Genomic DNA, 23,943 nt, shown 5'->3' on the forward strand with positions numbered 1-23,943 from the left:
AGTCCAGCCTAGCCAACACGGCAAAACCCTGCCTCTACTAAAAATACAAAAATTAGCTGGGCGTGGTGGCAGGCACCTGTAGTCCTAGCTACTCAGGACACTGAGGCAGGAGAATCGCTTGAACCCGGGAGGCAGAGGTTGCAGTGAGCCGAGATTGCGCTACTGTATTCCAGCCTGGTAACAGAGCGAGACTCTATCTCAAAAACAACAACAACAAAAAAAAAAACAGTGACCGTAGTGGCCACCTTTTCCTGCTGCAAGGCCTAGAGGAGCAGAGAGAACCTGACTGCAGGAAGAGAGAAAAACAGAGCAGAGACAGAGAGGAGCAGAAGGGGAAACAGAGCATCCCGATGGTGCTTCAGTCCCTGATCGTGTCCTACCTGGACCTCAGCTCTCAAGCTCCATGAGACACCCATGGATCCTTAGGACAAATTCCTCATGTTTTGGTTTTTATTTTTGAGACAGGGTCTCGCTCCTAGGCTCCCATCTCAGCCTCCAAAAGTAGCTGGGACCACAGGTTTGTGCCACCACTCCCAGCTAATTTTTAAAATTTTTTGTAGAGACAAGAGGTCTCATTACGTTGCTCAGGTTGGCCTCAAACGCCTGAGCTCTAGCAATCTGCCTGCCTCATCCTTCCAAAGCCCTAGGATTACAGGGGTGAGCCACCGCGCCCAGCCAGTTCCCCATGTTTTGACTTGGCTAACATAACTCCAATTCGTTGAGAATCCTAATTAACACCAGGGATGTGCCACTAATTAGCAACATGTCCGTGGGTCATTCGTATAACCTCTTCAGGCATCATTTCCTCGTCTAGCAAGTGGGGATAAGAAGATACTTCACAGGATCAAAGGGATGCAAATAACTAAGTGAGAATGAAAGTGCCAGCTATGGCATATCCACATGCAGGCTCATTAACCGATGACTTTCCAACGGTCTGGAGAGAAGGTCCTGAAATCATTCACATATTAATGATATGTGGCTGAAACTTAGCACTGAATGAAAAATCGATTATTTTGCCCTCGAGAGCATTCAGTTTCTTCTAAATCAAGAGATGTAATCTTGTCTTCTTAACTAAGTTCTTGGGTTTACAGATCTAGACATTTTGTCTAATGAACATTTTTCATTGCCTACCAGTATCCATCACCATTCCTCGAGGCAAATTATGCAAGAAAGATAGAGAGCTCTAGTCTTTTTTTTTTTTTTTTTTTGAGACCAAGTTTCACTCTTGTCACCCAGGCAGCAGTGCAGTGGCGCGATCTCAGCTCACCGCAACCTCTGCCTCCTGGGTTCAAGCAATTCTCCTGCCTCAGCCTCCCGAGTAGCTGGGATTACAAGTGTGCACCATCATGCCCAGCTAATTTTTGTATTTTTAGTAGAGACGGGGTTTCACCATGTGGGCCAGGCTGGTCTCGAACTCCTGACCTCAGGTGATCTGCCTGCCTTGGCCTCCCGATGTGCTGGGATTACAGGCGTGAGCCACCGTACCCAGCGGATTTTTTTTTTTTTTTTAAGATGAGGGTCTCACTATGTTGTCCAGGCTGGTCTCAAACTCCTGGGCTAACGGATCCTCCCAGCTCATCCTCCCAAGTAGCTGGGATTACAGGCACATGCCATGGCACTCAGCTTTCAAGCCTTTTATAACCTATAGTAACCTTATAACCTAAATTGCAGAATTGACTTGCCATCCCTTTGCCATATTCTTTGGTCGCACAGGCCAGCCCTGGTGCCCTGTGGGAAGGGACTGCCTAAGGGTGTGGATATCAGGAGGCTGGGATCCCTGGGGCCATCTTGGATGCTGGCTACTACAGAGAGTACATTTCAAGATTTCCTATCAAAATATCCCTGAGGGCAGAGGGGAATGACTGTGAATGGACTCTGCCAGGCCTGGAGGTTTGGCACCAACAGCAAATAGCTCACTATAATGGAGAAATGTCCAGACAGCCAAATTATCTCTCTTAAGTACATAGTAATTACATTACATCCCCTTTTATACCAGAATGTTTAAGCAAATGTGATGCTTTCAGAGCCCTGTGACATACACTGGGTAGGCCCAGTGCTAAACTTCTCCCAGTTTAAAGAGCAGGGCAGGGGAACCTGTTTGGAGACTGGTTAGAGGTCTAGGGAGGCCAAGTGACAGTCGCTTACAAGAATTGGCAGCTACAATGCCCGAGGCATTGTTTTTTTAACTTATTTTAAGTTCAGGGGTACATGTGTAGGTGTGTTATATAGGTAAACTTGTATCATGGTGGTTTGTTGCACAGATTATTTTGTCACCCAGTCATTAAGCCTTGTATCCACTAATTATTTTTCTTGACCCTCTCCCTCCTCTCACCCTCCACCTCCTGACAGGCCCCAGTGTGTGTTGTTCCCCTCTATGTGTCTGTGTGTTCTCATCATTTAGCTCCCACTTATAAGTGAGAACATGAGGTATTTGATTTTCTGTTCCTGCATTAGTTTGCTAAAGATAATGGCCTTCAGTTCCATCCATGTTCCCACAAAGGACATTAGCTCATTCTTTTTGATGGCTGCATAGTATTCCATGGTGTATATTTACCACATTTTCTCTATCCAGTCTACCACCGATGAGCATTTAGGTTGATTCCATGTCTTTCCTATTGTGAATAGTGCTGCAATGAAAATGTGTGCATGTGTCTTTATAATAGAATAATTTGTATTCCTTTGAGTATATACCCAGTAATGCGATTGCTGGGTCAAATTGTATTTCTGTTTTTAGGTCTTTGAGGACTCACCATACTGTCTTCCACAATGGTTGAACTAATTTACACTCCCACCAACAGTGTAAAGGCATTCACTTTTCTCTGCAACCTGGCCAGCATCTCTTCTTTTTTGGCTTTTTAATAGCCATTCTGACTGGTGTTAGATGGTGTCTCATCATGGTTTTGACTTCAATTTCTTTAATGATCAGTGATGTTGATTTTTTCTTCATGTGGTTTTTGGCCACATGTATGTCTTCTTTTGAAAAGTGTCTGTTCATATCCTTTGCCCACTTTTTAATGGGGTTGTCTTTTTCTTGTAAATTTAAGTTCCTTATAGATGCTGGATATTAGACCTTTGTCAGATGCGTAGTTTGTAAAATTTTTCTCCCATTCTGTAGGTTGCCTGTTTACTCTCTTGATAGTTTCTTTTGCTGGGCGGAAGCTCTTTAGATTCCATTTGTCAATTTTTGCTTTTGTTGCAATTGCTTTTGGCTTCTTCGTCATGAAATATTTGCCAGTTTCTATGTCCGGAATGGTATTGCCTAGATTGTGTTCTAGGGGTTTTATAGTTTTGGGTTTTATGTTTAGGTTTTTAATCCATCTTAATTTTTGTATATGGCATAAGGAAGGGGTCTGGTTTCAATCTTCTGCATATGCCTAGCCAGTTATCCCAGCACCATTTTGAATAGGGAATCCTTTCTCCATTTCTTGTTTTTGTCAGGTTTGTCAAAGATCAGATGGTTGTAGGTGTATAGCCTTATTTCTAGGCTCTCTATCCTATGCCATTGGTCTACGTGTCTGTTTTTGTACTAGTACCATGCCATTTTGGTTACTGCTGCTCCATAGTATAGTTTGAAGTCAGGTGGCATGATGAGAGGCATTGTTTATAATATTAATACTAGCACAGGAGCTCACACACAGATGTGACCTGTATTGCACACACACACATAAACAACCCAATGTCCATCAGTGAAAGCCAGTTAAATAAATGATGGTATAGTTATGTGACTGGACATTACGATGGGATTATTGTCTCCAATTCAGCTGAGACCTCAAAGTCTGAGAATACATAAAAGATGCATAGTTCCCCTGCATCCCAAGGGAGGGGCTGGATCACACATGCAGAACACACTAAGATATTATGAAATCAGGTCTGCTGGCATCCTACCCCATCCTACCCACCAAAGGACAGAAGGGTTGATGAGTCAGTGGAGTGCTGAGGCCTCCCCAGCCCTCCCTACCACAGCCCTGGGGAGGTGGGAGGACCTGCCTGGGAGGTGGAGAGGCAGGAGGGAGCAGGCTGGGGGGCACTGCCCAGAAGCTACCCTCCCACTGCCCAGTGCTTAGTGCCGGTGCTCCCAGATCACACCGAGGGGCGAGCTGCTTATTTTCATGGCCCAATACTGAGATGCAGATAAACTGGGAAAGAAGAGAGTTTTTATTTCTGTAACCAGGTGCGGGGAAAAGGCCTGGAAATTATCGCCAGACCAACTCAAAATTTCGAAGTTTTCCAGAGCTTATATACCTTCTAAGCTCTATGTGTACGAGTAAGTGTGCATTTATCTAAAGACGTAAGTGATTCACTTCTAATCTATAACTAAGGTCTCAGCCCTGAAGACCTTCCTCTGGAGCCTCAGTGAATTTACTTCATCTAAATGGGTCCAGGTGCTGCGGTGATTACCCTTATCTTGTCTCCTGCTAAATCACGGAGGTTTGGGGAGTTCCTTTCCACCTCCAATAAATTTGTTTGTGGAGGGCTGGGGAGCTTCTTCAGAAAAATTTGTTTAATCCTAAACTTGTAAAACTTGTTTAATCCTAAACAGATCCTGTTAAGAATGCCTTCGTTATTTTGTCATGCTTTAAGGCCCAGGAAAGGCCTAGGCGAAACTCTGGGTGGAGTTTTGTTACATTCCCGCCTTCCTATAAGGACACTGGCTCTATCAGCTTTTAACATTTAACTTCACCGCAGGGTGCTGAAACAGTTGTTTACGGAGGCCCGCAATCCTGAGGCCTCGCCTGCCACACCACGGGGTTGAAAGGAGTGGAAGAGGAACTGTGATATTTGGATTCAAATACTTCTATATTGTCTAACATAAACATGTTTATATGTTACCAAAAAAAAAAAAAAAAAAAAAAAAGGAAAATAAAGGAGTAAAAAAGCATGTACAGTAAGCACCTAATAAGTAATAGTTTGTTCTAGGAGCATCCCTGGGAAAACATTTCCAGCAATTTCAGATTTTTGTTGTTTGAATTTTTTACAATAAGCATGTTTTATTTGTAGAAGCAGAAAATATCCAAATATAGCATTTTAGAAATAATTATAAAAAGCTACCAGAGACCCAGCTTTTCACCCCTCTCCTCCTCCTCTCTTCGTTAAACACAGAACTCAGCCCAGCAGGGTGGGCCTGCAGCCCAGGCAGCCCTGGGAGAACGCTTCCTTTCCGGCTGCCCACGCCCAGGACGGGACTTCCAAGCAGGACAGGGAACACGTCCCTGTTCCGGTCCAGGGATCAGCTGGGACACCAGCGCCTTGAACCTGACTTCCCAGGCCAGGACTCACCCCCCTCTTTGGAACCCCATTGCCCCCGGACTCCCCCCGCCTCAGCCTCTCCCACTCCACCGTCTGCCGGCCTGCACCCCAGCTCTGTCCCCTTCTGCCTCCCCAGTCCACTCACCTTCAGCCGGTAGTGAGCTTTCCCAAGAGGAAACTGAGGCACGCTGGGAAAAGGGAGCTACTTCAGGTCGAGCAGCAGCTCAGCGACAGGGCTGGGACCTAGGCTTCCCCGAGCCGCTGCGGTGCGCTTTAAATAACACCACACACCTGAACAGCTGAGGCGCCCGCGCCTCCCCTCACTACACTCCCTCATTCCAGGTTGAAATGTGCACCATGCTCCGGCAAAAACAAACAAACAAACAAACAAACAAACAAACAAACAAACCAGGCTTTTCTCACAAAATCAAACCAGAAGGTAAGATGTGTGTGGCAGGAACAAGCTTCTTAACTTCCCTAAACCTTATTTTCCTCCTGTGGAAAGTGAGTTGATTAGTTCCTGCCTCGCGGCATTGCGGGGATCTAATGGAACGATGTGGTGCAGCTGGTGCCCCATAGCTGGCAGCTGTGGTTTTTTTCTCCCCAAACCGGCCACTCGGGCCCCAGCCTCTCAAGACCTATTTTGGGTGGCATTCATCTGGGTGGTGGGGAGCAATGGAACTTTTTCTTTTTTCTGAGACAGGGTCTTGCTGTCGCCCAGGCTGGAGTGCAGTGATGCAATCTCATCTCACTGTCACCTCCCGCTCCCTGTCACCTCCCGCTCCCTGTAGCCTCCACCTCCCAGGCTCAAATGATCCTCCCACCTCAGCCTCCCATGTAGCTGGGACTAGGCGCACACCACCACGCCCAGCTAATATTTGTATTTTTTGTAGAGACGGGGTTTCGCCATCTTGCCCAGGCTGGTCTCGAACTTTTGGGCTTAAGCAATCCTCCTGTCTCAGCCTCCCAAAGTGCTGGGATTACAGGTGTGAACCACCACACCCAGTCCCAACGGAACTTTTTCTTCCTCATCCAACAACGTATATATTTGCTCTTAAGTGAGTAAACAGTTGTTGTTGTTGTTGTTGTTGTTTTAAACAGCACTGGATTCTAGGAAAATGGAAAAATGAAGTGCATGCTTTACTTACTGTGCCCCTGTGTAATAAACATCAACTTTACAAAAAAAAACCTGAGGCTGTGTCCACACTGCGATTATCTTCCTAGAATCTCCATTTCTCCTTAATCTACAGATTGGCTGGGGGAAACGGAATGAAATATTCCTGGTGCAGTAAACCTGATGGTCAAACCTCCCAGAGCTCCAGGGCAGCCAGCTGCCAAGAAGCCTGTCCCCTCTGGCCCACACCCTTCCTGTTGGCTCCTGGCCACACCAACCCATCGCCTGGGAGGATGCTAGAGAAACGGGGTTGCTCCAAGAGTCCACGTGTCCTTAACGCATGGCCAGACTCAACAATAGGCTTCTTAATGAAACCGGGAAACTGCAGAGTTGAAGTGGGTGTTGGGTGCTGAGCCTTGGCTCATTCCCTCACGGATCAAATATCAGCAGAGTCATTGGGTAAAGGCCACCAAGTTCACCTTCACCTTCCTGAGGAAAAGACGTTTAGGGTCTCAGCTTTCTTCAGCAGACAGGGTAGCTCCCCGGCACATGATAGAAGCAGGCTAGGAGTTAGAAGGCAGACAGTGGCCGGATATGGTGGCTCATGCCCGTCATCCTAGCACTTTGGGATTACAGGCCGGAGGATTGCTTGAGGCCAGGAGTTTGAGACCAGCCTAGGCAACACAGTGAGATTCCCACCTCTGTAAAAAAGTAGCTTTGCGTGGCTGGGCATGGTGGCTCACACCTGTAATTCCAGCACTTTGGGAGGCCTGAGTGATCCCGACGGATCACCTGAGGTCGGGAGTTCGAGACCAGCCTGACCAACATGGAGAAACCCTGTCTTTACTAAAAATACAAAATAAGCTGGCCATGGTGGCACATACCTGTAATCCCAGCTACTTGGGAGGCTGAGGCAGGAGAATTGCTTGGACCCAGGAAGCAGAGGTTGCAGTGAACTGAGATGGCACCATTGCACTCCAGCCTGGGCAACAAGAGGGAAACTCCATCTCAAAAAAAAAAAAAAAATGAGCTCTGCATGGTGGTACATGCCTGTAGTCCCAGCTACTCAGGAGGCTGAGGTGGAAGGAGCACTTGAAAGCCGAGATCCAGGCTGCAGTGAGCTGTGATCGCACCACTGCACTCCAGCCTGGGCAACAGAGCGAGACACTGTCTTTTCAAAAAAGCTGACATCTGCCGAGTCTGTCAAGGGCTCACAGATGCAGGTGGAGGGGCTCAGATTCCCTGTGCCTGGATGCTGGGGCTGGGGTGGGAGTATTAGCCATGGCCTTTTTTCCTCAATATCTCCATGGCGTTCTACCCATTCCTCTCCACAGCTCCATCCTGTTCTCTAAGTTGGCCCTTGATCAACTTTAGACCGCAACAGACGTGAGCAACAAAGGGCTGTGTGTCTTCTGAAGCGGATATTGAACCGGACCTTCACACAGCTGTGCTTTCAGAGCCTCCCCCTGCCAGCTGCCCTCCTCAGTTCTCACCCTCAGGTGCCGGGCTCAGCAGCCCGGGGAGGCAGATGGACGGGTTCTTGGAGTCATGTTCTTCATGCCTAAAACAAGCACAAAGGACTCCAGACAGAACCTGCTGTATTGAAATACAGTTATTAAAATGTAAACAAACTCAGGCAAGATAAACACTACTTTATTAATGCATTGCATGATAAGATCTGGCAGTCGTTCTAATAACAATGACGATTTTGAAGAAGTGACGAATGTAAGAAATTTCAAGGTATCTGCAACAAATGCAGTGGAAAGTGAAAATATTTCAGATTCAAATTGCGCCAGAGTCACAGGTGCCTCTGATACACCCTACTTTGCTGCATACATTAACTGAAGGAATAGCTAAAGTTTAGTTAGGGGTTAATGAAAATAAGTGTGTAATTTTTTCTTTACTGAATGTACAGCCCTCTCAGTTCTGTCTGTGGGCCCCTGACTTCGAGTGTCCAGGTCAGCTCGGCTCCTGCCAGCAGTACAATGTTCTCTTTGCCTGGAGGACATCATTTACTAGCTGGTAGGGCTGGTCTGGGCCCTGCAGCCAGGCTCCCACTTTTATTCCCTCACCTGTCTACCTTTCTCCCTCTCTCCCTCTCCCTCCTCCTCTCCCTCTCCCTTTCCCCTCTTCTCCCCCTTTCTCCTCCCTCTCTCTTCCCTCTGTCCCTCCCTCCCACCCCTCCTTTGGCTTCTCCTGGGGTCTCCTCACTTAGGGCTGAGATTTAAACATTTTCAGATTTAGAGTAAGTTGGGAAGAAGCAGGAATTAGATATGACTCTCTCAGCCAGTAGACAGGTAGGTGGTCATGTAGCAGGATGAGCCGCAGACAAAACCTCTCAGACACCAAGTTGTAGAAGGAAGGGCTTTATTCAGCTGGGAGCATCGGCAAGTTGTTGCCTTAAAATCTGAGCTCTTTGAGTGTACAATTTCTGTCCTTTTTAAGGGCTCACAACACTAAAGATTTCACATGAAAGCGTCCTGATTGATTTGAGCAAGCAGGGGGTACGTGACAGGGGCTGCATGCACCGGTGGTCAGAGAAACAGAACAGGGCAGGGAGTTTCACAGTGTTCTTCTATACAATGTCTGGAATCTATGAATAACATCGGTTTCTAAGTTATGAGTTGATTTTTAACTACTGGGTTTAGGCCAGGCAGGCCCAGGCCTGGTTTTGGGCCTGGCGCCTGGCTGGCTGTCTTTGGTTTTACTTCCTTGTTTTTTTATTAAAACAGGTACTGAGTATAAAATAATATGAGAGGGTCTCTCTCTTTCCTCATTCCCCCCTTTTGAGACTCTCACTTTTTATTAGTGGGAGTTCTTACTCTTGCTTCTTATGTCTTTTTGTGCAATAAATTGATAGTGATTCATATAGTACACTTGTGCGGAAGCATTTTGGTGAACTAAGGTAGCAACAAAGCTTTTTGTCATTTGGAGAAGTCCAGGTAACAGACAAGGGAGCAGTAAGTAGGTTTTTATTACTATTATAACTTTTACTATAAGAATTTTAGGCTGGGTGCGGTGGCTCAAGCCTGTAATCCCAGCACTTTGGGAGGCCGAGACGGGCAGATCACGAGGTCAGGAGATCAAGACCATCCTGGCTAACATGGTGAAACCCCGTCTCTACTAAAACATACAAAAAAAAAAAAAAAAAAACTAGCCAGGCGAGGTAGCAGGCGCCTGTAGTCCCAGCTACTCGGGAGGCTGAGGCAGGAGAATGGCGTAATCCCAGGAGGCGGAGCTTGCAGTGAGCTGAGATCCAGCTACTGCACTCCAGCCTGGGCGACAGAGCGAGACTCCATCTCAAAAAAAAAAAAAAAAAAAAAAAAAAAGAATTTTAAATCCTCCTAGTGCTGGGAATTAATTTTTAAACATGGCTTCAGGGTCGAATTTGTGATATACTTGTATGGGCACATGTGACTATGTCTTTAACTACTTGCCTTTGATTATCTATGTGTAGACAGTAATTAGTATGGTTACATTTCTTATAGACCTTTTTTTCAGCTGCTAGCAAGTAATCGAGAGCTAATCTATTTTGATAGATAGCATTTCTTAGCTGAGTTTCTTGCCGGAACAGAATAGTCAAGCCTTGACCAGTTTTATTAGTAATAATTTCTCAAACAGCTTGTAACCGTATAATTCAGTTGAGCATGTAGATGGGGGTCTGATATCTTCATGAGCCATCTTGTGCTCAAGTGGCTATGCTTCGTTTTTAGCGGGAAGCATAGACTGGGAAGCCTAGAAGTTCACTTGTTCTTATGGGCAGTAAGAAGAAAGATGGTTTAATAGTGCCAATAACACAACCGCCTGTCCACTGGTCAGGCAGCTTAGCGTAGGCTCTATGTCTGCATATCCAGTATAACCCGGTGGGGGCAATCTAGTCCTGGTGGAATTGTGGGTGGGCCTAGACAGTCTGCAACCTTGGAAATTTACTGAATGGGTTTCTTTCTGTATAATTGGAAGTCTACTATGTAACTGTTTTTGCGGTACTATTATACAGCTTTTGCCTAAGACAACTAAGCCGCCCTACAGGATGAGTGAATTTTTTTCTTCTTCTAGCTATGCAATACTGTCTAATAATTGAGACGTTTAGAACTTAAAAATTGTCAGGGTAGTTCTTTTGGGCTGAGAATTCATCAGGAACTGGGTCTGTAGGAACTAATTCTTGGGCTTCCTATGGCCATTGATCTCCTGTTACGGTTCCTCTACAAACATAACATGAAGTGACTTTTAGAGACTGGGCTACATGTTCGGCTAATTGCAAAAACAAATTTTTAGTTTTTTCTGGAATCTCAGGTACTGGCACATTTAGTTCATCATAGAAAGTCTGAAATACTGGTTCTGGAGAGCGTCTTTGAACTTCTTCTTTTATTAGGATGCTTACACTAGGATCTAGTCTTTTTTTTAATCAATGCCTAATGTTACGTATTTTTTTTTATTCGGTTTTGGGTCTGAGGGGTTTGTGATTACTAATTTTAAAGGGTTGCAGCTCCTACTCGTGCAGGAGGGGCTGACTTTTCTTTTTTGGAGCTAAACAGGATCTTTTTATTTTATTTTATTTTATTTTTAAGTCGCCTAAATGACACAAAACCAGTATTGACACATTTCACATAAATATGATTCTTGACAGATATGCTTATTTTCTGCTGTGTAACTTTTTTCTTAATCTAGAGAACTGCATCTTATCTTATGTTGTTTACTATTAATAGTGGCACAGGCATCAAATTTTAAGGTTACATTTTTGGGAACTTCTCTTTTTTCTGTTCTAGCTATTACTTTACTTGTGTCACTTAGAAAAAGACTAGTCCTTATTCTTATTTTAAAAACTGTGATCATGGGAGGCTTAAAATGAGTCATAACACGCATCAGGTTGGTTATTTCCTGGGCTACATACCTTGGATAGAATAGCATTATACAAACAAGTTTCTTTTAGAGTCCTGGTACACTCATAATAACCATAAAATCATAGAACTGCAGCAATCTTTTGTCTTACCTTAGTGACTTGATGTATACACTGGGAACAGCTTTCAGTCTGAGGAAGGTCAATTGAAGTCTTTACTGTACAAGTCTAAATTTTAAGGAAAATGAGTCCCGCGATGAGTTTCCTCATGCGTCGGCCGTGCGTGGACCAGTCAGGTTCCGGGTGTGACTGGAGCAGGGCTTGTTTTTTCAGAGTCACTTTGCAGGGGTTGGCAAAGCTGCTCCCATCCACGTACAGCTCCCGGTCTACAGATGTTTAAGGATGGTCTCAGAGGTTAGGCCCACTAGAATAAACTGAGTCCAATACTTCTACACAGTTATGTTTAACTGAGCTCTTTGATACCAGGAGCAAGGTGGCGGGTTCAGCCTGTTGCAAACTTCAATGGTTATGCAGGGAATTTTTACAGAGCAAGCTTTGGTATCTAGTTAGTCTAGCATTTATTAGCTAATGGTGTCCTTTGGTATTTATTAAAATCACCACAGCATGGGGGGACTTTATGTTTGGGTTTTTCCTAAGAGTTAGCTCATCTGCTTCTTGTGCTAACAGGGCCGTTGCTGCCAGGGCTCTTGGACATGGGGGCCAGCCTTTGGAAACCTTGTCTAGTGGTTTTGAGAGATGGGCCGCTGGCCTTGGCCAGGGTCCTACAGTCTGGGTTAAAACTCTAACTGCCATTTTTTTTTGACATATAGAGTGTAAAGAGTTTTGTCAGGTCAGGTAGCCTCAGGGCTGGGGCCAACATGAGTTTTTCTTTTCAACTTATGAAAAACTCATTGCTGTTGATTGTAATAGATGTAGTTTATGTAATCTACATTTTTATTGACTGTCATCTACTAAAATATTGATTTAGATTTTGTAACTATTTGATTTCAAGCTTTAAATTGATCTGGTATTTCTTGTGGGGCTCTAATTGCATCTAAATGGTTGTGAGAGTTGAAAAACCCATAAGGGGCTTCTCTCGCTTTACAATGTCTTATTATTATTATTTCTGATTGATGAAATGCCAGGGTGAAAGGGATAGCCAAATGGACTAAAGCACAAGTGCCACTCTAGTTATTTGGCAGAGTGCCTAGTAAAGGTCCACCACAATACCAACACACATCTGCTCGGGGATGAACAAGGGCTGATTGATAAGCTCTTGAAAATTCTTAAGCTCACTGCATCTCTTCAGGTCTCCAAGGAATATTAAGTCTCCTCTTTGCCATGAGAGACACGAAGTGAACTTAGTGTTGGGAGACGCAAGCTGGATAGCCCTTGGTGGCTGACCTGCAGGGACTTTGGGATATAGCAGAAAGAGCTTGGCATGACTTATTACTCCAGGCTGTAGAATCTTGGAAAAGAGCTACCATGCAGCCCACGCCTGGTCGACTGGAGGACCACCTTAGTGGAAGGGGGACAATCAGGGCCTCTGGGCTGCCATGTGCACAAGCATAATAACTGCTTTTGTTTAACGTGCAGATGGAATATTTAATCCATTTCAACTAGGCATTTGCATCTTGGTATGCAGTCTTAATTGCCAAAGTTTGTTTTAAGTCTTTAACTTCTATGATCTTCTAGTAAAATGAATGTTTTCTTTAGCACCTATTTTTATTAGTTTTTAGACTAAAAAAAAGCTAAACACCATTTTATATTTAATAATGCTTTTTGTATGATTTTTATACTAGATAAGCTAAATTTTACTTTTATATTAGTGTGTTATTAATTTTAATAAAACCTTGTAGACATATTTATCTAATTTTTTATGTTTGACCATCAGATAAGATTTTATAGACTTTTTTTAACCTTTTATAATTTTTGTTAAAGAGCAGGTTGATGTTTTAAGAAAAACCTGTTGCATTTTTACTTTAATGTCCAGTTCACAGAAAAACTGGATGATACTTTTTTAACTTTAGCTATTATGTTTACACACAGAACTTTCTTTACAACTGATGTTTTAAAACTTGCCTAAACTTTCAAAACAATAATTTTTTGACCTTTTAATATAGGTAAAAATCTACATTCTTATGCCTCTTTATAATCTTTTTACTAAAGGTATATTTTACTTTTTTATATGCCTTGCACATAAACTGTTTTCTCAATAGTACTCAGGAGGCCTTATTACTTTTAAATTATATAACATTTTTTATGCAAAAAACTTTTTTCTTTTACGACTTTCACAGACAATTTTTTGACATGTCTCAACTTTTTGACTTATTACAAACTTTTTTAAAATAACCATTTAATTTATTTCAGGATAAGAATTTACTATATAACATTCTTTTCATATAAATTCTGCTTCCCCCACTCCTTTTTTTTTCCTTAAAATTTTTCAACATAGTTCTTAGTGGGGTGGGCTTATTTTGTGCCTGACCTATGTTTTCTCAAGACAAAATACCACACTCACGCCACACACACTCACCACAAAACAGAATGGGTAAAGAGGGCACACGCACACTTTTATCGTTTATACCAAACTAAAATCAAAATACCGCGAAATTCAAAATCTGAGTACCAAGATATTTAAGCCAAGTCAAAACTAAAACTAAAGTATCCAGCAATTCAAGTCAAGTCAAAACCAGAACAAAAGTGCCAATATAGGTACACCGTGGGTGATCAGGCCACGCTTCTACTCAAATGGAGTGGGGCAAGTTCCAAAGACTAGTCTTACCAAATCAAGTCAAGTCAAAACCAGAACAAAAGTGCCAATACAGGCACACTATGGGTGATCAGGCCACGCTTCCACTCAAATGGAGTGGGGCAAGTTCTAAAGACTAGTCTTACCAAGTTTCAGATGTCCGGACTTCAAGTGCCAGTTCCTTTCCCGTGTTCAGCCACTGTGTTAATCTTCTGTGGGGGCCTGCTACACGCTGCTCTGATGAGGCGTTCCACCGGGACAATTGCCTACCCAGGAGCGCTTTTTGGATCACGTCACTCAGGTTGGCCAGAGTCCCCCGCAGGGATGCTCCACAGGGCAGGCCTAAGCCGCCTAAGAGGCGGCCCTGGCCGTCTGTCAGTTACCTCGCTTCCCGGTCAGGGAACCAAGAAATGTAGCAGGACCAGCCGCAGACAAAACCTCTCAGACACCAAGTTGTAGAAGGAAGGGCTTTATTCAGCTGGGAGCATCGGCAAGTTGTTGCCTTAAAATCTGAGCTCTTTGAGTGCACAATTTCTGTCCTTTTTAAGGGCTCACAACACTAAAGATTTCACATGAAAGCGTCCTGATTGATTTGAGCAAGCAGGGAGTACGTGACAGAGGCTGCATGCACCGGTGGTCAGAGAGAAACAGAACAGGGCAGGGAGTTTCACAGTGTTCTTCTATACGATGTCTGGAATCTATGAATAACATCGGTTTCTAAGTTATGAGTTGATTTTTAACCACTGGGTTTAGGCCAGGCAGACCCAGGCCTGGTTTCGGGCCTGGCGCCTGGCTGCCTGTCTTTGGTTTTACTTCCTTGTTTTTTTCTTAAAACAGGTACCGAGTATAAAACAATACAAAACAATATGAGAGGGTCTCTCTCTTTCCTCAGTCAGACTTCAAACCTCTGTCTGTCTTTTTCCAAAATCCTGTCTTCCCAGCAGGTCTGGAACTTTCCCACTCGTCAATGTGTATTTCTCCCAGAACGCCAGGCACTGTCCTTGCCTCCAGAAAGCCAATGACTGTCCTTTGCTCAGTCTGGCTCTAGAGAGGGCTCACCTAAAAAAAGGACAGCCTTCGGCCTAGGGAAGGGGACTTCCCAACGCTGTCGGGTACACAGGTGCCTTGGCCATGCCTGTCTTGTCTTCACAGGGCTCTGCCCTTGTGCCCTCCAACGGGAAGGGGTTTCAGAACATCATTTGGTAAAGATTGAATAATGCGGCCGGGCGCGGTGGCTCAAGCCTGTAATCCCAGCACTTTGGGAGGCCGAGACGGGCGGATCACAAGGTCAGGAGATCGAGACCATCCTGGTTAACACGGTGAAACCCCGTCTCTACTAAAAAATACAAAAAATTAGCCGGGCGCGGTGGTGGGCGCCTGTAGTCCCAGCTACTCGGGAGGCTGAGGCAGGAGAATGGTGTGAACCCGGGAGGCGGAGCTTGCAGTGAGCTGAGATCCGGCCACTGCACTCCAGCCCGGGCGACAGAGCGAGACTCTGTCTCAAAAAAAAAAAAAAAAAAAAAAAAAAAAGATTGAATAATGCCCGGCCCCGTCACAGACCCTGCTAAAACTGGAAAAAAAGACCCAAACCAAAACTTCTCCTTGCCCAGGCCAGGCACTTGTTTATATTTGTTGTCTCTGTGTCCTACAAACATTAACCAGAAAGCCTCTTTGACACGGCGAAACCCTGTCTCTACTAAAAATACAAAAATTAACGGGCGTGGTGGCGTGCACCTGTAATCCCAGCTACTCAGGGGTGCTGAGGCAGGAGAATCGCTCGAATCTGGGAGGCAGAGTTGCAGTGAGCCAGGATCACGCTATCACACTCCAGCCTGGGTGACAACAATGAGACTTCATCTCAAAAAAAAAAAAACAAAAAAAAAAAACAAAAAAATACTATAAAGCAACTAGACCTAATAGACATTTCTAGAATACTCAGCAATAGCAGAATACATATTCTTCTCAAATACACATAGATGATTCTTTAAGATAGACCATATGGTAGGCCATTGAACAAATGTTAATACATTTAAAAGTATAAAAAACAATTTAAAGCATGTTTTCTGACCACAATGGAATGAAATGAGAAATCAATAACAAAGAAATTTGGGAAACATACATCTGTGGAAATGTGCATGACAATCTCCAAGTATCATTATTCAATTCTGTTTCTCCCCTCCATTCTGTTAATTTTTGCTTTATGTATTTGGGTGCAAAATACCATACCATACATATATGTAAAAATTAACTTAAAACGGATCATATACATAAGTGTAAGAGCTAAAACTATAAAACTCTTAGGAAAAAAAACAGGCATAAATCTTTGTGACTTTGGATTAGGCAATGTTTTCTTAGTTATGACATCAAAAGTACATGCAACAACAAAATAGACAAATTACACATTATCAAAAGTTAAAACTTTTATTTTTATTTTAAATTTTTATATTTAAATACATATTTTTTGAGACAGAGTGTTGCTCTGTCACCCAGGCTGGAGTGCAGTATGGCAATCTCGGCTCACTGCAACCTCCGCCTCTCAGGTTCAAGTGATTCTCATACCTCAACCTCCTGAGTAGCTGGGACTACAGGCGCACATCACCACGCCCAGCTAATTTTTTGTATTTTAGTAGAGTTGGTGTTTCACCATATTGCCCAGAGTGGTCTTGAACTCCTGAGTTCAGGCAATCCACCTGCCTCAGCCTCCCAAAGTGCTAGGATTGGCACGGTGGCATGAGCCACCGTGCCCACCTAAAAGTTAAAACTTTCATTTTTCAAATGAAACCATCAAGAAAGTGAAAAGACAACCCACAAAATGGAAAAACATGTTTGCAAGTCATATATGTGATTAAAAAAAAAAATCTACAACTCAATAAAAAAAAGTTAGCCCAGCTAAATGCAGAGGATTTGAATGGATAACTCTCCAAATAAGATCTACAAATGGCTGCCCAGGCGCGGTGGCTCATGCCTGTAATCCCAGCACTTTGGGAGGCCGAGGTGGGAGGAGTGCTTGAACCCAGGAGTTTGAGACCAACTCTGGGCAACATAGTGAGATCTCATCTCTACAAAAAATGAACAAAATTAACTGTGCATGGTGGCATGTATCTGTAGTCCCAGCTACTTGGGAGGCTGAGGTGGGAGGATTGCTTGAGCCCAGGAGGTCGAGTCTGCAGTGAGCCAAGATCATGCCACTGCACTCCAGCCTGGGCAACAGACCCTGTCTTAACAACAACAACAACAACAACAACAACAAATATATATAGATAGATACACACACACACACAAATGACCAATAAGCACATGAAAAGTGCTTGACATGTTTAACCATCAGGAAAATGCAAATCAAAACCTCAGAGAGATACCACTTCACACCCACTAGGATAATTTAGAAGACAGACAATAACAAGTATTGGTGAGAACACAGAGAAATAGAATCTTCATACACTGCTAGTAGAACTGTAAAATGGTGCAGCGACTTTAGAAAACAGCCCGGAGGCACCTCAAAAGGTTAAACAGAGTTACCATATGACACAGCAATTCCATTTCTAGGTGAATATCCAAGAGAAATAAAAACATACATCTATACAAAAACTTGTATGTGAATATTCATAGCAGCATTTGCTGGGTGCGGTGGCTCACACCTTTAATCCCAGCATTTTGGGAGGCCAAGTCGGATGGATCACCTGAGGTCAGGAGTTTGAGACCAGCCTGGGCAACACAGTGAAACCCCATCTCTACTAAAAATACAAAAATTAGCTGAGATTGGTGAGGGGCGCCTGTAGTCCCAGCTACTTGGGAGGTTGAGGCATGAAAACCACTTAAACCCAGGAGACAGAGGTTACAGTGAGCCGAGATCGTGCCACTGCACTCCAGCCTGGGCCACAGAGCGAGACTCCATCTCAAAACAAAAACAAACAAAACAAAGCAACAAATATTCACAGCAGCATTATTCTAATAGCCCAAATGTGGACACTCTCCAGATATCCCTCCAATGGTGAGTAGATACATAAAATGTGATACAGTGAGACTTTATTGGGTAATACAGAGAAACAAAGTACTTCTAACGAGCTACAATGTGGAGGAATCTTAAACACCTTATGCTAAGTGAAAGAACCCTCACACAAAAGGCCACATATCATGTTTCCATTTATGTGAAAGTTGGGAACAGACAAATCCATAGAGACAGAAAGTGGATTGTGGTTGCCTAGGGCTAGGTAGGGAGAGCGGAGGATAGGCAGAGTTGGGGTGGAATGGGGAGAGACTGCTACTTATGGGTTTGCAGTTTCTTTTAAGGGTGATAAAAATGTTCTAAAATTCATTGTGATGACTGCACAACACCTTGAATATATTTTTAAAAACCCATTGAACTGTAAACTTTAAGTGGCTTTTCAATATTATATTTCAATAAAGCTGTTACTTAAAAAAAAGTTGGTAGTCTTTCTGTGTAAATGAGGAATCTGTAGTTATTTTTAAAATAAAAACTAAAACCAACTTTTTTTTTTTTTAGATGGAGTCTTGCTGTCACCAGGCTGGAGTGCAGTGGCGCGATCTCGGCTCATTGCAACTTCCGCCTCCCGAGTTCAAGTGAGTCTCCTGCCTCAGCCTCCTGAGTAGCTGGGATTACAGACATGCACCACCATGCCTGGCTAATTTTTGTATTTTTAGTAGAGACAGGGGAGCTGGTCTCAAACTCCTGGCCTCAAGTGATCTGCCCGCCTCAGCCTCCCAAAGTGCTGGGATTACAGGCATGAGCCACTGCACCCAGCCACCTTTTTTTTTCTCTTGAGATGGAGTCTCGCTGTCTTGCCCAGGCTGGAGTGATTCTTCTGCCTCAGCCTCCAGATTAGCTGGGATTACAGGCACCCATCATCATGCCTGGCTAATTTTTTTGTACTTTTGTAGAGACGGGGTTTCACCATGTTGGCCAGGCTGGTCTTGAACTCCTGACCTCAGGTGATCCTCTCGCCTCGGCCTCCCAAAGTGCTGGGATTACAGGCATGAGCCACCGCACCAGGCCTAACTTTTACATAAACAAACAAACAAACAAACTGTTGGAAGGGCAGAAGACTGCTGCTAGTGTTAAGAAAATCAAGCTGTTTAGGAACTACCAATGAATTCAGCTCCCTGCAGCACTGAGGTGAACACCTTGCAAGAAGACACCAGGAACATGTGGCTGAAACCTTTCCAAAGCCTGAAGTCTGCTCACCTGCCTGCCGCTGCCAGAAGCAACAATCCTCTCTACTCCTCTCACTCTCTCAATCTTGCAGATACACCATTTATTGGCAGAACCTGCACTGGAGCCCTGAAGATGAGCAGGTACAGGAACCGTCACGTCCCAGATGCCAGCTCCTGTGATACTGGGGAGAACACAGGAGGAAGTGGGAGTGGCACTGAGCAGCCACACAGAGCAGGAAGTGAACCCACCTTCTGTTTAAAATGAGGACATTGAACCCGAGATCGTAGAAGTAATTTGCTCAAGGTCACATCACTTGCTGGTGATAATGTGCCTACTGTTCAGCTGAGGGCTTTCGCTGGCGGGTTGGGGGGAGGCAGGTACAAAAACCATCTGTGTGAATTTTAGGAGGCATAATAAACGGACTAACAAGTTACTATTCTGATTTAACACCCAGAAAACAAAGATACCAAAGATGGTTTGTGTAGGAAAAATCCTGGTGCTGTAGATTTCAGGCCTGTCCAAACATTACACTTCAAACAAATGCCTGATACTGCAAAACAAAAGCTCATTTCATAGGTTTGGTGGTTTGTCAAAAAATCCTTCAATATGATATTTTGGCGCACACACAAAAAATTCCACATATCATGAGCAAAAAGTCTGAGCGGAGTTTCGCTCTTGTTGCCCAGGCTGAAGTGCAATGGCGCAATCTCGGCTCACCGCAACCTCTGCCTCCCAGATTCAAGCGATTCTCCTGCCTCAGCCTCCCTGGTAGCTGGGATCACAGGCATGTGTCACCACACCCAGCTAATTTTGTATTTTTAGTAGAGATGGGGTTTCTCCATGTTGGTCAGGCTGGTCTCAAACTCCTGACCTCAGGTGATCCACCCGCTTTGGCCTCCCAAAGAGCTGGGATAACAGGCATGAACCACCAAGCCCAGCCTGAATTTTTTTCTTTTTTTTTTTGAGATGGAGCCTTGTTCTGTTGCCCAGGCTGGAGTGGAGTGATCTTGGCTCACCACAACCTCCGCCTCCCTGGTTCAAGTGATTCTTCTGCCTCAGCTTCCTGAGTAGCTGGGACTACAGGTGCATGCCACCATGCCTGGCTAAATTTTTTTGTATTTTTAGTAGAGACAGGGTTTCACTATGTTGGCCAGGCTGGTCTCGAACTCCTGACCTTCATGATCTGCCCGCCTCAGCCTCCCAAAGTGCTGGGATTACAGGCATGAGCCACCACACCTGGCTAGTCTGATTTTTTATTAAGATTTGCTTACTGAGAACCAGGGCTCCAATTACCCATTCACTCATTCTTAAATTTGTTCATTCATTCAGCAAATATTCCCCAAACATCCCTTAAGGGGCTTTCTTCAGTGAAGGAGACAGAAATGTAAAAAGTGAATAAAATAAAGCCAGGCGTGGTGGCTCACGCCTGTAATCCCAACACTTTGGGAGGCTGAGGCAGGTAGATTACCTGAGGTCAGGAGTTCAAGACCAGCCTGACCAACATGGAGAAAACGCATCTCTACTAAAAATACAAAATTAGCTGGGCATGGTGGCACATGCCTGTAATCCAAGCTACTTGGGAGGCTGAGGCAGGAGAATCGCTTGAACCTGGGAGGCAGAGGTTGTCGTGAGCCAAGATCGTGCCATTGCACTCCAGTCTGGGCAAAAAAAGCAAAACACCATCTCAAAAAAAAAAAAAAAAAAAAGTGGATAAAATATATATGAGACTGATAAACTTAGTATAAGAGTACAAATATATGTCAACTGATTAATTATAAATATAACAGGGCTGGGCACAGTAGCTCCTGTCTGTAATCCCAGCACCCAGCACTTTGGGAGGCTGAGGCAGGAGGATCACTTAAGTTCAGGAGTTCGAGACCAGCCTGGAAAACCTTGTCTCTACAACAAAAGAAAAAGTAAAACGTGGCAAGGCACAGTGACTTATGCCTGTAATCCCAGCTCTTTGGGAGGCCAAGGCGGGCGGATCATTTGAGGTCAGGAGTTTGAGATCAGCCTGGCCAACATGGTGAAATCTCGTCTCTACTGAAAATATAAAAATTAGCCAGACCAGGCACAGTGGCTCACGCCTGTAATCCCAGCACTTTGGGAAGCTGAGGCGGGTGGATCACGAGGTCAGGAGTTCAAGACCAGCCTGATCAACATGGTAAAACCCCATCTCTACTAAAAATACAAAAATTAGCCGGGCATGGTGGCAGGCACCTGTAATCCCAGCTACTGAGCAGGCTGAGGAGGAGAATCGCTTGAACCTGGGAGGTAGAGGTTGCAGTGAGCAGATCGTGCTACTGCATTCTAGCCTGGGTGACACAGTGAGACTCCGTCTCAAAAAAAAAAAAAAAAAAAAAAAAAATTAGCCAGGCATGGAGGTGGCTCTCGTGGAGGCAGCTAGTGTGAGGCTAGGGAGCGCTGAGCCACGCCTCATGCCCTGCGCTACCCAGACTAGTGAACAATACAGTCAGGATGGCTAAAGGTGACCCCAAGAAACCAAAGGGCAAGGTGTCTGCTTATGCTTTCTCTGTGCAGACATGCTGCAGCGGGATAATGAAGGACTCAGAGAGACCGAGGGGTGGAGGAGGAATTATTTATTATTTAGGTGCACCAGCCCAGTTGGATTAACATCCACAGGACTGAGCCCGAACAAAGAGTCAAGCTACCTTTTAAGCATTTTGTGGGGTGGGGGGAGATCTGTGCAGGGTAAAGCATATTACAGAAGCAAGAAATAAAGACAGTTATTTAATTAAGACATGCATTACATCATTTCTTACTTTTCAAGTAACAACATGTTTTACGATTTGCGATTATCTGCCTAGTGACCTTGCAGCTGCATAGCTAGAGAAACAGAGTCTTCACAATTCCTGGGAAAGGGAGAGATAAGGCTCACTAGCCACAGAAAAACAGGCAGTTAATTTTTAAAGGACTTCAGCTTTTTTTCTTTCTCAGGGAGGATTGGGTTTTCTTACATACAACTGAGTTTTTGCTCACATATTCTTTAATTTCTTTCCTTTTTTTTTTGAGACGGAGTTTCCCTCTTGTTGCCTAGGCTGGAGTGCAATGGCATGATCTCAGCTCACAGCAACCTCCGCCTCCCGGGTTCAAGCCATTCTCCTGCCTCAGCCTTTGGAGTAGTTGGGATTACAGGCATGTGCCACCACGCCCAGCTAATTTTTTGTATTTTTAGTAGAGACAGGGTTTCTCCATGTTGTTCAGGCTGGTCTCGAACCCTGGACCTCAGGTGATCCACCCACCTCGGCTTCCCAAAGTGCTGGGATTACAGGCATGAGCCACCATGCCCAGCCTCTTTAATTTATTTTAATTTCTGTTCCAATACAAAGAAGAATATAAGAAGAAAAACCCAGAGGTCCCTGTCAATTTTGCAGAATTTTCCAAGAAGTACTCTGGGAGGTGGAAGACAATGTCCAGGAAAGAGAAATTTAAATTTGATGAAATGGCAAAGGCAGATAAAGTGCTCTATGATCGGGAAATGAAGGATCATGGACCAGCCAAGGGAGGCAAGAGGAAGAAGGACCCTAATGCCCCCAAAAGGCCACCGTCTGGATTCTTCCTGTTCTCTTCAGAATTCTGCCCCAGGATCAAATCCACAAACCCCGGCATCTCTATTGGAGACATGGCAAAAAAGCTGGGTGAAATGTGGAAGAACTTAAATGACAGTGAAAAGCAGCCTTACATCACTAAGGCGGCAAAACTGAAGGAGAAGTATGAGAAGGATGTTGCTGACTGTAAGTTGAAAGGAAAGTTTGATGGCACAAAGGGTTCAGCTAAAGTTGTGCGGAAAAAGGTGAAAGAGGAAGATGAAGACGAGGAGGAAGAAGAGAAGGAGGAGGAGGAGGATGAACAAACAAACTGTTTATCTGTCTCCTTGTGAATACTTAGAGTAGGGGAGCGCCATACTCAACATATCTCTTATTTGAGAAGTATCTGTTGCCCTCATTAGGTTTAATTACAAAATTTGATCATGATCGTATTGTAGTTCCTCAAAGTGCTTTAGAAATTGTCAGTGGTTTACATGAAGCGGCCATGGGTGTCTGGAGCACCCTGAAACTGCATCAAAGGTGTACATATTTCCAAACATTTTTAAAATGAAAAGGCACTCTTGTGTTCTCCCCACTCTGTGCACTTTGCTGTGGGTGTGACAAGGCATTTAAAGAGGTTTCTGGCATTTTCTTTTTATTTGTAAGGTGGTGTTAACTATATGGTTATTGGCTAGAAATCCTGAGTTAACAACTGTATATCTCTATAGTTTGTAAAAAGAACAAAACGGCTGAGATAAAGTCTGGATGCTCCTTGCTTGGCGTTGAGCTGTGGGGAAGATGCTTTTTGGAGGGGCTGTAGCTCAGGGTGTGTGCTCTGTGAGGCTGGACCTGTTGACTCTGCAGTGGGCATCCATTTCGCTTCAGGTTGTCTTGTTTCTGTGACATGGCATTCTGCTGCCATCTTAGCTGTGGACAAAGCGGGGTCAGCTGGCATGATATATATATATATTTTTTTAGTTAAGCGCGGTAGTTTTTAAACAAACTGTAGAACTCTTCATTGTCAGCAAAGTGAAGAGCCACTGCATCAGTGAAAGTTCAAGAACCTCCTGTACTTAAACACGATTTGCAACATTCTGGTTTTTTTTCGTATGTTTAGAACACTGAAATGGTTTTGAAGTTAAATGAACAGTATTACATTAAAAAAAAATTAGCCAGGCATGGTGGCGGGTGCCTGTAATCCCAGCTACTCAGGAGGCTGAGGTGGGAGGATTGCTTGAGCCCAGGAAATCGAGGCTGTAGTGAGCCAAGATC

The 23,943-nt window shown here is 44.3% G+C and overlaps 1 long non-coding RNA gene and 1 pseudogene across 1 annotated transcript; one reads left to right on the top strand and one right to left on the bottom strand.

The window, feature by feature from the left end:
* Nucleotides 1–10,900: 10,900 nt before the first annotated feature.
* Nucleotides 10,901–14,468, bottom strand: LOC135967409 (uncharacterized). Its single transcript, XR_010581515.2, has 2 exons — nucleotides 14,097–14,468; nucleotides 10,901–11,584 (listed from the first exon to the last, which is right to left on the bottom strand). It is a non-coding gene; the product is annotated as an uncharacterized lncRNA (long non-coding RNA).
* Nucleotides 14,469–19,057: 4,589 nt separating this feature from the next.
* LOC102125023 (high mobility group protein B3 pseudogene) lies at nucleotides 19,058–23,024 on the top strand (annotated as a pseudogene).
* The last annotated feature ends 919 nt before the right edge of the window (nucleotides 23,025–23,943 follow it).

The sequence above is a fragment of the Macaca fascicularis genome, chromosome 15 (assembly GCF_037993035.2).
Source record: "Macaca fascicularis isolate 582-1 chromosome 15, T2T-MFA8v1.1".
In the NCBI taxonomy this organism is placed as follows: Eukaryota; Metazoa; Chordata; class Mammalia; order Primates; family Cercopithecidae; genus Macaca; species Macaca fascicularis.